Source organism: Bos grunniens, chromosome 17 (genome assembly GCF_055505025.1).
Source record: "Bos grunniens cultivar Pamir isolate PY7600 chromosome 17, Bosgru_T2T1.0, whole genome shotgun sequence".
Lineage (NCBI taxonomy): Eukaryota > Metazoa > Chordata > Mammalia > Artiodactyla > Bovidae > Bos > Bos grunniens.
Window position 1 is genome coordinate 60327600 of NC_141181.1, and position 14893 is coordinate 60342492.

Below are 14893 nucleotides of genomic sequence, written 5' to 3' on the forward strand. Positions count from 1 at the left end.
CAGCAATGAACAGAGATTATGATATCAACAAATGACTACTCCTGTCGATCAATATCTTTGTTTATAACTACATACCTGCACCAATCAGCAAACTAAAATGTGAGAGAGCTCACAACATGACAGCCAGCCAGTAAGAAAAAAAAAAGTATTTCTAAGTACTCAGCAAGACTAGACTCTTCAAAATATTCTCAGACCCTCTCTATTTTCAAGTCTCCATGATTCCATCAGTTACTTAAAACAGTTTCTCAGCCTGGACACTATTTACATTCTGGATAAGTCTTCATTCTGGGGGATGCTCTGTGCACTATAGAATATTTAGAAGCATCCATGACTTATATCCACCAGATCCAAACACCCCCTCCATGATGACAACTAATAACATCCCCAGGGACTTCCCTCGTAGTCCAGTGGCTAGGACTTCATGCTCCCAATACATGGGGCCTAGGTTGGATCCCTGGTCTGGGAACTATCAATAGATCCCCCATGCCACAAGGAAGATTGAAGATCCTGTGCGCCACAATTAAGACCCTGAGCAGCCAAATAAATAAAATAAATATTTTAAAAATAATACCATCTCCAGAAATTTCCAAACATCCCCAGGCAAGAGAGTGTCCCCAAGCACCTCTATATTTTGGAGCAGTTAAGATCCACTTAGGATCGAGCTTAGCCTGGCCTGGCCCCTCCTAAGATATCTTTCTTTCTTCAAGTCAGGAATTTGGAAAGAAGCCATCAAATGTTTCATTCATTCATTCATTCATTCATTAACTTGCCTATTCACTCCCTCCTCCCTCCACTGGTAGAGTGCGGTAGCCATTTGGAGGCATGGCCCAGGCCTAGAACAAAACCACTAAACCCATTAAAGACATCCAAGAAAATACCATCCAGGACATGATCTGAACAACCAAAGCTCACCAGTATACTTGAGGTCTAAACTTGACCCTGGCCTATCTCTTGAGCCTGTGACTTTTTGCTAAGACTCAACTTCATCACCTGTAAAATGGACTTGATGTATGTCTCCCAAACATCAATCCTTTGGATGCTACCTTCAAAAGTTTTGCCAACTTCAGCATCTCTATAACCATTTGCTTACTGTATTTTTTCCTTAAATCTTTATTTACTCTCCCAAGGAAATTGCACACCACTCTTCTATACATATATCCAGTATCACGTCCATAAACGAAAGGCAAAGGTCTGTACAGTCAAAGCTTTTTCCCAGTAGTCATGTATGGATGTGAGAGGTGGACCATAAAGGCTGAAAACTGAAAAATTGAGGGTCTCAACTGTGGTGCTGGATAAGACTCCTGAAGATCCCTTGGACCACAAGGAGATCAAACCAGTCAATCTTAAGGGAAATCAACCCTGAATATTCACTGGAAGGACGGATATTGAAGCTGAATCTCCAATACTTTGTCCACCTGATGCGAAGAGCTGACTCATTGGAAAAGACCCTGATGCTGGGAAAGATTGAAGGCAGGAGGAGAAGGGGCTGACAGAGGATGAGATGGTTCATTGGCATCACAGACTCAATGGACATAAGTTTGAGCAAACTCCAGAAGATGGTGAGGGACTGGGAAGCCTGGTGTGCTGCAGTCCATGGGGCTGCAAAGAGTCAGACATGACTTAGTGACTGAACAACAATAACCATCTTAAAAAAAGAAATACAGGGAAAGCAAAACACAGCTATTATATTCCAGCTACACACTGTTGTCAGTGGAAGCTTCTAAGCATATAGGAACTGATTTCCAAGCTACTGGGGATTAACTGCATCTTTTCAAGTGTTCTCAATTGCACCCAGGCAGGTAGGGAAGAAATGCTTGGGGGCTGCTCCAGCTAGGATAAGTGGCTACAAAAGAAGTATGTTGCAAGGAAGTGCAAATGTTTGGAACTGGGGTAAAAAAGTTCTGCAAGTAAAGCAGAGGCCAAGATTGGGGGGCAGGGGGGCGAGCTGAAGAAATGGAAGAAGGTGTCAGGAGTGAAGAAGGGGTGACTTCGCAAATGTGCCCTCTGGCATCAGGATCCTTGGCGAGCTCAGCACTTTTGAGGTTCAAGTTTGTTTATTCTTGGCAAAATGCAACCGCCTGTTTCTAAGAGCAAAGTCTTTAAAAGGCTTATAAAATCTACTCAAAAGGCTTTCTGGACATCAAATAGCTCATAAAAAGGAACATTTTGATGAGTTAAGTGTAAATGAATCAGAAACATACGGATTCCATTTTGCCTAATCTGCTCGTGGATTTAGAAACGAAGGGGAAAACTGCTCCAAGCCAAATTCTTCAGGGGCTTTGTAGACCCCCGAAACCTTTGAAAGCCTTTGGCGACGTTAAGCAAATCCCATACAGAACTCTGCCTTGCCCTCCTGAACTTTGGTCTTCAAGAAAGGCCCCCAATGGAAGATCATTCTGAGGAAGAAAGGGAAGGAAAGGGGTAAACAGAGCCCATTTACTGTGTGCTCAGAACTCTGCACTTACCAGCTGCCATAGGCTGAACCCCTCCAGGAAGGGGACACACTTTATGTCACCAGGGAGAGAGGAGGCCACAGAGGATAGTGACACCAAGGAGACGGGGTGCTCATCCCAGCTCCCCCAAGGGCCAGCTTTGTCCATCTGGCCAAGTTAAAGTAATGTCCCTAAGTATCAGTCTCCCCATCTGTAAAATGGAGCTGAAAGGGGCATGTAGGTAAAACTGTGAGGGTTACATTTTCAAATTATGGAACATTTCATCCAGTGCTCAGCACATAAGTACTTGACCAAGACTGGCCATCATGGGACTTCCCTGGTGGTCCAGTGGTTAAGATTTTGCTTTCCAATGCAGGGGGTGTGGGTTTGATCCCTGGTCGGGGAGCTAAGCTCCCACATGCCTCATGGTCAATAAAAAAACAAGACATAAAACAGAAGCAATACTATCATGAATTCAATAAGGACTTTAAAAATGGTTTCACTGATGGCTTAGCTGGTAAAGAATCTATCTGAAGTGCAGGAGACCTGGGTTCAATCCCTGGGTTGGGAAGATCCCCTGGAGAAGGGAATGGCAATCCACTTCAGTATTCTTGACTGGAGAATCTTAAATCTTACAAAATATAAAATAAAAGCCTGGCCATCATTATAAGACACAAACACTGTAGCGTGGGCATGGATATTATCCCCATTTTAAAGACCAAGAAACTGGGTCCAAGAATGATTCATTCATCCCGGGTCCCAAATCCGTTAAAATAGTAGACTCATGATTTAGCATAGAGCCTCGTAATTCCAAAACCAGAGGTCTTGTCAGTGCAATCCACGGCTTTCTGAAAAGACTCAAGAATCTAGCAGAATGGATCAAACTCCAGAGACTGGGATTCATTTTCCAATAAGGTCGGTGCCGGGAGCCTCATTCCAGCCTCATGGCCGTGGCTGGAGGTGAGCTAAGATGAGCCTTCCTCCCAGACTTCCAAGGACTTTTTGGTGCCAAGACAGAAAGAGACCTACACCCTCCATCAGAGGTGTTGAGAGATCTCCCTGGCTCCAAAGTTTTGTTTGCTTGGTGTGACGGGTTAATGGAATTACAGGGAAGAAGCAGAAGATGAAAGGAGAGGGAGAAATTTGGAATCACGCTACATTTTCCGCTCACTGTCTCTCTGACTGATGCTGTGTAATATGGCTGTAAAAATACATGAAGCAAAATCTAAAGGGAGGGGGAAGTCTATGTAAATGGGCCAGGTGGATAATACTTGGCGTGTTGTACATGTTTCTGCACATGGTTTTATCAAAGGGGATAATTACAGAGTATGGAAAATAAGACATATTGTTTCCATATGAGAGATAAAGAGAGAGTGTTAGAAGTGATTAAAGGGACTTAAGGGTGTAGAATGTTCTCATAATGAGAACTGCTTGTGTCCTAGAATTAGAGTGGTTTTGTTTTTTTTTTAAGCCAGAATTGCAGAAGTCTTTCTAGCATTCTATAAAGGGAAGGCTTCTTAATTTTTTGCAAGTTTGGCCAAACTCAAAACGTTAGACTCACCCGGGCAGCCTCTCTTCATTTCCTGAGTCTGTTTTGTCCGGGGATTATCTAGGCAGGTCTCCTTTGCATCTGGCAGCTTCACCGATGGGCCCCACAGCAACACAGCTATGAGGTCAGGAAAGCTTAGAGCCTGACAACAAAAACACGAACACCTGATTAAAAATTGGGCCAGGGACTTTTGAATGGACATTTCCACGAAGAAGATACACAAATGGCCAATAAGCACATGAAATGATGCTCCACATTACTATGCACTACGGAAATACAATCACAACCATAATAAGACACCACTTCACACCCATCAGGACGGTTGTCGGAGAAGGCGATGGCACCCCACTCCAGTGCTGGAGCAAATCCCATGGACAGAGGAGCCTGCTGGGCTGCAGTCCATGGGGTCGATAGGAGTCGGACACGACTGAGCGATTTCACTTTCACTTTTCACTTTCATGCGCTGGAGAAGGAAATGGCAACCCACTCCAGTGTTCTTGCCTGGAGGATCCCAGGGATGAGGGAGCCTGGTGGGCTGCAGTGTATGGGGTCACACAGAGTCGGACACGACTGAAGCGACTTAGCAGCAGCAGTAGGATGGCTGTAAGTAAGAAAATAAAACATAATGAGCTGGTGAAGATGTGGAGGAATGCTTGTATATGGGAATGGAAGGCGTAGAAGTCACTCTGGAAAGCGATGTAGCAGATCCTTAAAAAGTTAAACATAGCATCACTGTGTGTGTGTGTGTGTGTGTGCACGCGCACGCGTGTATCAGTCGCTCAGTTGTGTGTGACTCTTTGTGACCCCATGGACTGTAGCCCGCCAGGCTCCTCACCTTGTGGCCCACCAATTCCACTCCTGGGTATATACCCAAAGGAGTTGAAAAGAGGGAGTTCAGTTTGGTGCTCTGTGAGGACCTAGAAGAGTGGAATGTGGGGTGGGAGGGAAGCTCAAGAAGGAGGGGAGATATATATATATATATATATATATATACACACATACACACACACACATATAGCTGATTCATTTTGTAATACAGCAGAAACTAACACAACATTTTAAAGCAATTATAATCCAATAAAAAAACTAGGAAAAATACTTTAACGGTTAATTTTATGTCATGTCAATTTCACCCCAATATAAATAAATAGGCAAATAAAAATAAAGGCTGGACCTCACTCTCTTCCCCTCCACCTGCCGAGACCAAGAACCCTTGACCTTGCAATGAAAGATCTGGGCCTCCAGCTCAATGCCAATAGCGCTAGCCTCCCCAGCGTTGGCCTCCTTCCAACTATAGCTCCCCTCTTGGAACTAAGCTGGATGGACCCTGATGGTAAGTAAACAAACTGACTTGATTCACAGAAGGGTTTTAATACAATATCTGCCCAAAGCTGCCCAAGACATGGATTATTGCAAACTTTTTTCCTTAAATCTTTTCCTTTGTTATTAGAATTATTAGAAAAATAATTCTAGCAGAAATAGAGGGAGCTGGCTGTTTAGGGCTTTGTCAGTCTCTGTTGCTCAGCAACCTGGCTTGGCTGTCAAGGAAATTAGCATCCATTAAGAATTGTGCGTCATTATAACTTGGAGGTGACCTGCCTCAATGTTATCATAGTAATAGATATAGAGTCAAGTCTTTCTTCGCCCCTTGCTCACTCTGAGTCCCTGGGCAAGACATTACCTCCATTTTCCTCATCTCTAAGATGGGCATAGGGCTTCCCTGGTGGCTCAGCAGTAAAGAATTCTCATGCAATCCAGGAGATATGGGTTTGATCCCTGGGTCGGGAAGATTCCCTGGAGAAGGGTACGGCAACCCACTCCAGTATTCTTGCCTGGGACATCCCATGGTCAGAGGAGCCTGGTGGGCTACAGTCCATGGGATCACAAAAGAGCTGGACACAACTCTGCAACTAAACAATAGCAAGATGGGCATAACCATGCCTCGGGATGCTGTCATGAAGTTAACATAGTATTCATTCAGGAGTTGCTCAAATAATACTATTCTTTTCCCTTTCTGCTATCCTAGCCTGGTCTGAGAGGTTTACAATGGGAATAATGATGCCCAATAAGGAATAAGACAGCTGTGAAAGGGCACTGATGGTGTGACTTTAGCTTACTGATGCTGTAGCATCCTGATCGATCTGGAACCGGATAAGATCACTACACACAGGGGAAAACGGCAGCCCAGAGAGGTTCTAAAACTTGAGAGATGTCACACAGCAAATTACCCACAGAGCAAGAGTTACAACTTGGGTGACTAAAGCTCCAAAGCTGTAGATGAGGCATTGGTACCATCTGTCGGGTGAGGATTCAAGTGCCTCCTTCCAGCTGGGTGGATGCCAACTCTTGGGCATGGCATGCTCAGTAGTGCAGGTACTTGCAACACAAGGCCACTTGCACGGTCAGAAACAGTACACTGGCTGAGTAGAAAGAATCTTCCCGCTGGAAGTTACCACTTTCCTACTTGTCTCTGGTAAGCGACAAAGGAGGACTGTTGAAAAATAAATCTTTTTAGAATATATATATTTCCCAGAATTTGTTCACTCCACAAATATTTATTGATTTCTTGTTATAGGTCAAGTTTTCTTCCAGAAACCAAGTACACAAGATCCCTGTGAGTTACAGAAAACTCCAGGACATGGTGAAGGACAAGGAAGCCTGGCATGCTGCAGTCTATGGGGTCACAAAGAGTCGGACACGACTGAGGGACTGGACAGCAACACAACTGTGCACAGAAAACTCACATTCAAGTGGAAAAGACAGAAATCAGGTTAGAGAGAAATCCAGAGAATTTCGGATTTATAAGCACTATGAAGTCACTAATATGGGGAAATGCAATAAAATGTGCAGGGCATGCTAATTTTAGTTCGGTGAGCAGGGATATTCTCTCTGGGGAAGGGGTATTTAAGTAGAGACTGAAATAGATAGAAGGAGCTGGCACTGACCTGAGGAAAGAGTTTTCCAGGCAGAGTGACCCTCACGGGCAAAGGCCCTGAGGTCGGAACAAACCTGCCATGTTTAAGAGACAGAGACGCTATGTGGCCAGGGTGGGACAGGCTGGAGGTCGGGAAACAATGGGCAGGTGTGAGGCCAAATCATGCGGAACCTCAGTGAACTTGAATTACCTAAGAGACGTAATCTCACCGTAAGCAATTTAACAAAGAGATAACATAAAAGATTTAAAGAGATCATGGTCATTCATTATCTCAACTTGTAGAGAAAACTGACCAGTGACATTTTGGTGCATGTCCTTTCAAACATTCTATTTCATATCCTATCATATAAACATATAGGGGACTTCCCTGGTCGTCCAGTGGTTAGGACGCTGCACTTCCACTGCAGGGAGCATGCGTTCAACCCCGTGTCAGGGAACTAAGGTTTCACATGCCGCATGGCACAACTGAAAAAAAAAAAAGAAAGAAAATATATATATATACTTACAAGAGTAGGATCATATAATACATCCATGAAACTAGCCTTTTATTTTATTTTATTGTGTGTTTATTACTTAATACATCATAAACATCTTTCCATGCCTGTCCACTTAGCTATTACACTGAGTTCACTTGGACACATGTCTGGGACAGACTAGGTGCTCAACAAATATTTGTATAAAGAAAGACTGAAAGGAAAAAAAAGGAAGGGAAGGAGAAAAAGAGGAGGAAATAATTTCTAACAGCTGCTTCATCTTCCAGCGGGAGATTACAGGTTAATTTCACAAGCCATCTCCTACTGTGGGCGTTTAGGGAGGTTCCCGTGCTTCACTGCCGTCAGCGATGCTGCCGTGACATCACCATCTCGTCCTCACACCTCAAGATAACTGCTCCAACCACATCCTCAGGATAATCTCCCAGAAGTGGGATTTCTGAGACCACAGGCATATCCGTTTTTTTAAAAGAACGTGTACACCCGTGGCGGATTCATGTTGATGTATGGCAAAACCAACACAATATTGTAAAGTAAAAAATAAATAAATAAAAGTCCAAATACTTCCGGCAAAAATAAAATAAAAGAACGTCCCCTCCAAAAAGATTGACTGACGTACCCTCCCATTGGCAGCGTCTGAGGGCTCTGAGTAAAATGTCGCTTACAAAAGAAAAACAAACAAACAAACAAAAAAACCAGGATGGGTTTACTGAGCATCACTGGATTTCTGAAAGTTCTTATTTTCTGAAAGTTCATCTTATTTCACTCAGTCATGTGGGCATCTTTTCCCACATAGAAGATGGGGAACTAAAGTTTTTGATCCTTCCTCCTCCTTGGAATATTTCCAATGTGAATCATCTCAGAGAAATGAGACCGGATGACTGGGGAAAACTCTTTTTCCGTCTCTGGGGCTGAAAGACCAGCCCCGGATCAGATGCCTCCTTCCTTCTGCAAAATTAAGAGGTGCAAAAAGATTCCCTGTTCTGACTGCCAGGTCCTTTCATAAGTCACTGGTTTTAATATTGATTTGGCAGCTCCAATAATGATTTCTTCTTTTAAAGAATAGGACTTGAAGGCAAACTGCAGAATGAGGCCATGAACTTGACCGTGAACCTGGCTATGAACCCAGCTATCAACCCGGCCATGAACCCAGCTAGGAACCTGGCCATGAACATGGTCTGAGCTGTGATTGTTCACAACACTTTCCACATCTCTCCTACCATCTTTTAACCAAGAGCGCTTTACACGGCCATTACTTTTGGTCTTTACATCCTACTACAAAGGAGAACCTCAAAGTTCCTAAATTACAGAGGAAAGACAACTGAGGTGAGGCCTGCATCATCTACAAACACACAGGGTTCGATATTACTAAATAAAGATGGAGTCTTTTCTTTCCAAGAAAGATTTCCTTGAAAATCTTTCCACGTAGGAGAAATACTCTTTTACCAGTTTAGAGATGAAGAAGTGGAGGCCAGGAATGCGGTGATATCTTCGACCCTGGTCACACTGTGGTCAGCAGCAGAATCTGAACTCAAGTCAGGACCTCCGCTTGTCTGGTCCATGTCCTATGAAATTATCTGCTCTCCTGTATGCTTCAAACATTCTCTTCAACATGACCCTTCCTCTTTATTCCTTTTCGTTTGTTTTTAAAGATTTTTTTGATATGTTGCTGCTGCTGCTAAGTCGCTTCAGTGGTGTCCGACTCTGTGCGACCCCAGGGACGGCAGCCCACCAGGCTCCCCCGTCCCTGGGATTCTCCAGGCAAGAACACTGGAGTGGGTTGCCATTTCCTTCTCCGATGCATGAAAGTGAAAAGTCAAAGTCAAGTCGCTCAGTCGTGTCTGACTCTTCGCGACCCCACGGACTGCAGCCCACCAGGCTCCTCTACCCATGATAGACCATTTTGAAAGTCATTGTTGAATTTGTTACAATATTGCTTCTGTTTTATGATCTGGTTTTTCTTGGCTGCAAGGCAAGTGGGATCTTGGCTCCCCAGCTAGAGATCAAACTCACACCACCTGCATTGGAAGACAAAGTCTTAACCACTGGACTTCCAGGGAAGTCCCTTTTTTTTTTTCTTTTCTTTTTTTGGCCATGCTATAGAACCCACCTGCCAATGCAGGAGACATAAGAGCTGTGGGTTTGATCCCTGGGTCAGAAAGATTCCCTGGATGAGGGCCTGACAACCCACTCTAGTATTCTTGCCTGGAGGATCCCCATGGACAGAGGAGCCTGATGGGCTACAGTCCACAGGGTTGCAGAGAGTCAGACATGACTGAAGTGACTTAGCATGTATACATGCATGGCTTGTAGGATCTTAGGTTCCTGACCAGATATCGAATCAGGGCCCTCAGCAGTGAAAACTTGGTGCCTTAACCACTGGACCACCAGGGAATACCCAACCCTTCCTCTTTAGCATCAAGGAGCTGGGAAAGCAGAGCCAACATACGAATCTGCTGTGGACGTACTTGGAAAAGCTAGGCCCAGGCGCAGAAAATGGAAGGAAAACTGAATTCTGCCATTTTACCAACCCAAGAACCATCTAGAAAGAGCACTCATCTAGAAGTAGCCCTTTTCCTTTGCTTTCTCGTTTTTGTTTTTTTTTTCAAGGTCACTTTCCCATACCTGCTGCAGAGTCAGCAGGAAGATGTGATGGGTGGATTGTGGTCCAAGTCAGCTCTGGAGAGACATCTCCAAGCTTCCCACTCCCTGCACTGCTCTGAGATGCCCACTTCACTGTGAGTCTGGCAAACCTGGGAGATCTTCTAAACTCTGAGAAACATCCCTGTTTTCTTTGGGGAAAGATTGAAGACTTGTAAATCATAACTCTTATCTGCAGGGATCCATGGGATGCTGGAGAGTGTCGGGGTAGAGGAGACTGTGAAGTGCTTACAACGAGGACCCACAGAAATGCCTAAACACTCAGAATAAATAAAGCAACCTCCTCTTTCCTACATTAGAGGGGCGGGGGGATGGGAAGAAAACAAAGAGGGTGGGCCGGGGGGAAAGGCAAGGAAAAGGCCAGGGAGGTTTATAAAGGCAGCCGCTCAGACCCTACAGCCCACTAGTCTCGGTTATTTCCCTGACGGGGGTTAGCCTTGTTCTTCATTCACTGGCTTCTCTGCCCTTACGTTTAGCTACTGTTTATCATCTACACCTAAAAGGCCAAGAGAGGCCCAGAACCTGGCCTTTGTTATTAGATGGACAGACGGTTAGTGCCGGGGAGGCTGGGCTGCCTCTGCACCCATCTCTTCCCTCCCAGCCCCCCATCCCCTGCCTCACCCTCCATGCAGTCAGCCAGCCAACAGGAAACGGCACACTCCAAGGACCGAACAAAACCACGTGTGGTCCACACGGCAGAGAACCAACAACAAAGAATCCAAGCGAGCCCCCTCTTTACCTTGACCCAAGGACGGGGTGAGTGGCTCAGGGAAATTGTCAGAAAATGCCTGAAGAGTCTCTGGAAGGCTTCACCATCTTCCTGATGTGGTCTGTTGTAGACCTTGTCTCAGAGGCGGGGAGCTTGGTGGCTCCAGGAGCTATGATCTGAACAGGTGCTGTGACTTCGATTTCAGTCTCACTCTACAGATAAAGATACTGAGCTTTAGAGAAATTAAGTAACCTGTCCAAATTTCACAGCAAACGAGCAACAGAGCTACAATTGTAAACCAGGTACCCCTAGATTCCAGCCTGTGTTCAATAGCCAAGTGATCCAATATGGTAGCCACCAGCCATGCGTGGTGACTGAACTTGCCCAGGCACGTGGTTTCTAAGTGCTGAGGGCAAGCTGGGAATCCAGAAAGTCTAACTCCTGGCCACCTACTCTTCCCTTCTGTCTACCTATATATATATATCTCCCATGATCCCTACCAGAGTTACTTCTTGGCTCTTCTAAACTCTTGCACTCTTAGACAAGATGCAGTGAAAAGAGCCATGTTCTAGCCCCAGCTCTGCCACTTCTCAGCCCGGCCAGGCACTGCCCCTCTCACATCACTGGTTCTCTATCCATTAAATGAGAATACGAATAACATCAAGGCTCTACAACATCCCAGAATCCAGAGAGGGAGAGGAAATCTCCCACTTCATCCAGGGCCACTTCCAGAGTGTCTGTAAAACAGACACTGTTTGTGTTATCAATCTCGTTTCCTAGAAGGAAAAAAAAAATCTTTGAAAACCACCAAGTCTTTGAACTTCCAGGGCCTGTGCAGTGAGTGGAGAAGAGAGGGAGAAGGTTGTGGCTTGGAGATGAAGCCAAAACGAAAGAGGATCAGATCAGCTTCTGGGTCATCCAGCCAAGTCAGATACCAGGTGAGGCTTTGCTTGCAGTTTTGGGAGGATGGGAGCCTGGCTCAACCAGGAAGGGGTGAGCCGGGGGGACAAAGGTGATGGCATCAGGGTAGAGGGGCCAGAGGCCAGAGCCAACAGAACAGAAGCCTGAGCTGTGTAAGGACTTCCCTGGTGGTCCAGTGGTTAAACTCTGAGCTCCCAATGCAGGAGGCCCAGGTTTGATCCTTGGTCAGGGAACTAGATCCCACATGCCACAACTAAAGATCCATGTGCCTCAACTAAGACCCAGCACAGCCAAATAAATAAACGAAAGAAACTAAAGACTGCAAAAAAATAAAAGAAGAAGAAAGAAAGAAACCAGAACTGTGTAGCATGCTGTGAGTCAACTCACTGCATCCTCAGCCCTTGACTACCCAGCCCTCCTTCCATGTCTACTGTCCCATTTTACAGATGAGAAAACTGAGCCCCAGAGAAGACACACAACTTCCCGAGGTCATTCCTTCTTCCATAGATGCACTCAACATACAGTCACAGAGCACCATCCAGATTCTAAGAGTTCACAGCAGACCTGGGTCCCTTCTGTATTTAGAAGCTCTTGGGAACATTCACAGATGAAGAAAAGTCAAAACAGTACCACACACAAACCAGGATGTGAGTTAATGCTTAATGCATGTAACAAATGAACATATTGAACACCATTCCAGGTGCAACAAAACAATGTCATTGGACTATTCATGAATAGCCCAATTGAAAGATTTATTTAAAAAATAAATAATAAAAGGATGTTCATATATCAACAAGAGATATGTTCCAAGCATAGGACATAAGTTCAGAGTCATGCGACAAATGTCACCTCCTTTCAATGTTCTCAGGACACTTCTATGTGCAGATATACAACCATTGGGGATAATCTCAAACATTAAAATTCGCAACCTTTGATGAACTTGAGATTCATCATTCAACCTGAGATGAAATCACCCCTTCCAGCATCTACTTTAAACCAAGCCTTGCTGGACAAGGAGGAAGTGGGAAATAGGGCCAGCTTCTGGGCTCCCTGAGCACCCAGTTTATTGAGGAGGCTCGTGGATACCACGAGGCAGAGACAATCAGGATGCTCTGATGGGAGAACTCTGTACAGAACCTGCATGCTCAGTTGCTAAGTCATGTCCGACTCTGCAACCCCAGGGACTGTAGCCCACCAAGCTCCTCTGTCCATGGGATTCTCCAGGCAAGAATACCGGAGTGGGTTGCCATTTCCTCCTTCAGGGGATCTTCCCAACCCAGGGATCAAACCCACATCTCTTATGTCTCCTGCACGGGCATACTCCCATCCTCTGAAGCCATGGCGAGTTTCATGACCCAGTAGGGCAGACCGTTGGGGAGGCCAACCCTGATCGTTTTGCAGCCCCATGACTCCGAGACCATCTTGCCATGACACAGGCTTCCTCCCTAAGAGACTCCCGTGGACCTCGACACACCCCAACGTCCACGGAGTCAGAACACATTAGAGCGAAGTTTTGTTCCCCAGAGCCTCTCGTCCCAGCAAAGCCAGCTAATTCAGATTTAAACTCCCTCTTAATAGGCTGAGTTGCTGAGCCTTCTAATTAATGCCACATGTTTCCCTCAGCTGTCATCCCGAATAAATGTTTACAAAGCTATTAACGTACTGTATTTGTAAACCGGGACAGCTCGGCTTTGGGGAGTCATGTGGTATGCATTTTCTCCTCAAAGATGGAAAAGGCTTAGCAATAATAAATACATTGTTTTGCAGGGATGGGAGCAAGGCGTTGCCTGAAAAAAAAAAAATGTATTGCGAGCTTCCTGAGACAGCATGGCTGTGTGTACGTGAGGAATGGAAGATTTCTTGAGTTCAGAAGAGCTATGAGGGGCCGGACTTGGCCCAGGTTCGCGCTTGGAGGGGAGGAACTCCAGGGGCAGAAGAAAGCGCTGGTTTGAGATCCAGAGACCTGGACTCTGGTTCCAGCCCCTCTGCTCACCAGCCTCTTGGGAACTCAGTTTGTCCATCTGGAAAATGGGAGGCTAGACTCAAAATTTTTCCATCTTTTTTTTTTAAATTTATTTCTCTGTGTTGGGTCGTAGTTGCAGCACAGAGACTTGGGGCTCAGGGGCTGTAGTTGTGGCATTCGGGCTCAGCAGTTGCAGGCACGGGCTCATGTGGGGTCTTAGTCCCCCAACCCAGGCATCGGACCCACACTGCAAGGCAGATTCTTAATCACTGGGCCACCAGGGAAATCCTAAGAATTTTCGATCTTGGATCCAGGATTCTAGTCCTGATTTGCCCTCTGCTCTGACCTCCAGAGGACACCTGGAAGGTTCTTACATAAGCTCTTCTAAGGGTCCCCAAGGCCCTAAAGATAAAGTCCTAACATCTTAACATAAGACCCCAAACTCGGCATTATCTTCCCTACGTTCTTCTCCAGCCCCATTTCCAACCCCGCCTGCTTCATACTCCAGCCATGCTCAATGCACCATCGCTTTCCTGAAAGAAGCCCCACTGAGGCTCACTTCTAAGCCTTTGCCTGTGCTGGCTTCTCCACCAGCAGCATGCTTTTCCCCTCAGTTCCCTGCTTACCTAGCCTATTTCTACCCATTTTGTCCACATCTCCGCTTACATATCACTTTCCCTTGGTAGCTTTTCTGGAACTCTCAGGTCCCTCCCAAATGCACCCACAGCACCCAGAATGCCTCCTGCCTCAAGGCAGTGTTACTCATAAGGTATAAGTGTAAGCTTCAAAAGAGCCGGGGTGTTATCTATTTTATTTGATGCTATTCCCCAGTGCCTTACAAACAGAGGGGACTTTCAACCAGCGTTGCTGATGAATGTGAAGTAAAAGATGATGGGGGCAAGTTTCCAGCACAAAGGAGAGTGCAGGGGTCTTTTAGATACTTTCCAGCTCCAGGTAATTTGACTCAGACATATATCATCTTGCAGGGCCCTTTCCATTGCTGACCAGATTCACAATCATGAGCTCAGAAAGGTTAAGTAACTTGCCCAGTGTTATCCAGCTAGTCTGGAACTGCAGCCTGTATTTAAACCTAAGACCTCTAGTCTCTAAAAGCCCAGACTTCCACCCACTGTGATATTCAATCCCCCTAGCAGTGCCACTACCCCTGCCCACCTAAGTCTGAGCTGAGTCCCACACTTGCTGATATAAATGGCCTTAGCACAGTATCTAGT

The 14893-nt window shown here is 45.6% G+C and overlaps 1 long non-coding RNA gene across 11 annotated transcripts in view; it reads right to left on the reverse strand.

Annotated features, from left to right (window-relative positions):
* The window catches only part of LOC147355519 (uncharacterized), a 171098-nt gene that overhangs the window by 47396 nt on the left and 108809 nt on the right, over positions 1-14893 (reverse strand). For 6 of the 11 annotated variants that reach the window (XR_015144000.1, XR_015143992.1, XR_015143993.1 and 3 more), the window contains one exon: positions 3994-4123. This is a non-coding gene — a long non-coding RNA (uncharacterized LOC147355519). Of the gene's footprint in view, positions 1-3993; positions 4124-6273; positions 7382-10807; positions 10990-14893 lie in introns of those variants that run through there. The other 5 variants (XR_015143994.1, XR_015143995.1, XR_015143996.1 and 2 more) reach the window with 2 other exon arrangements.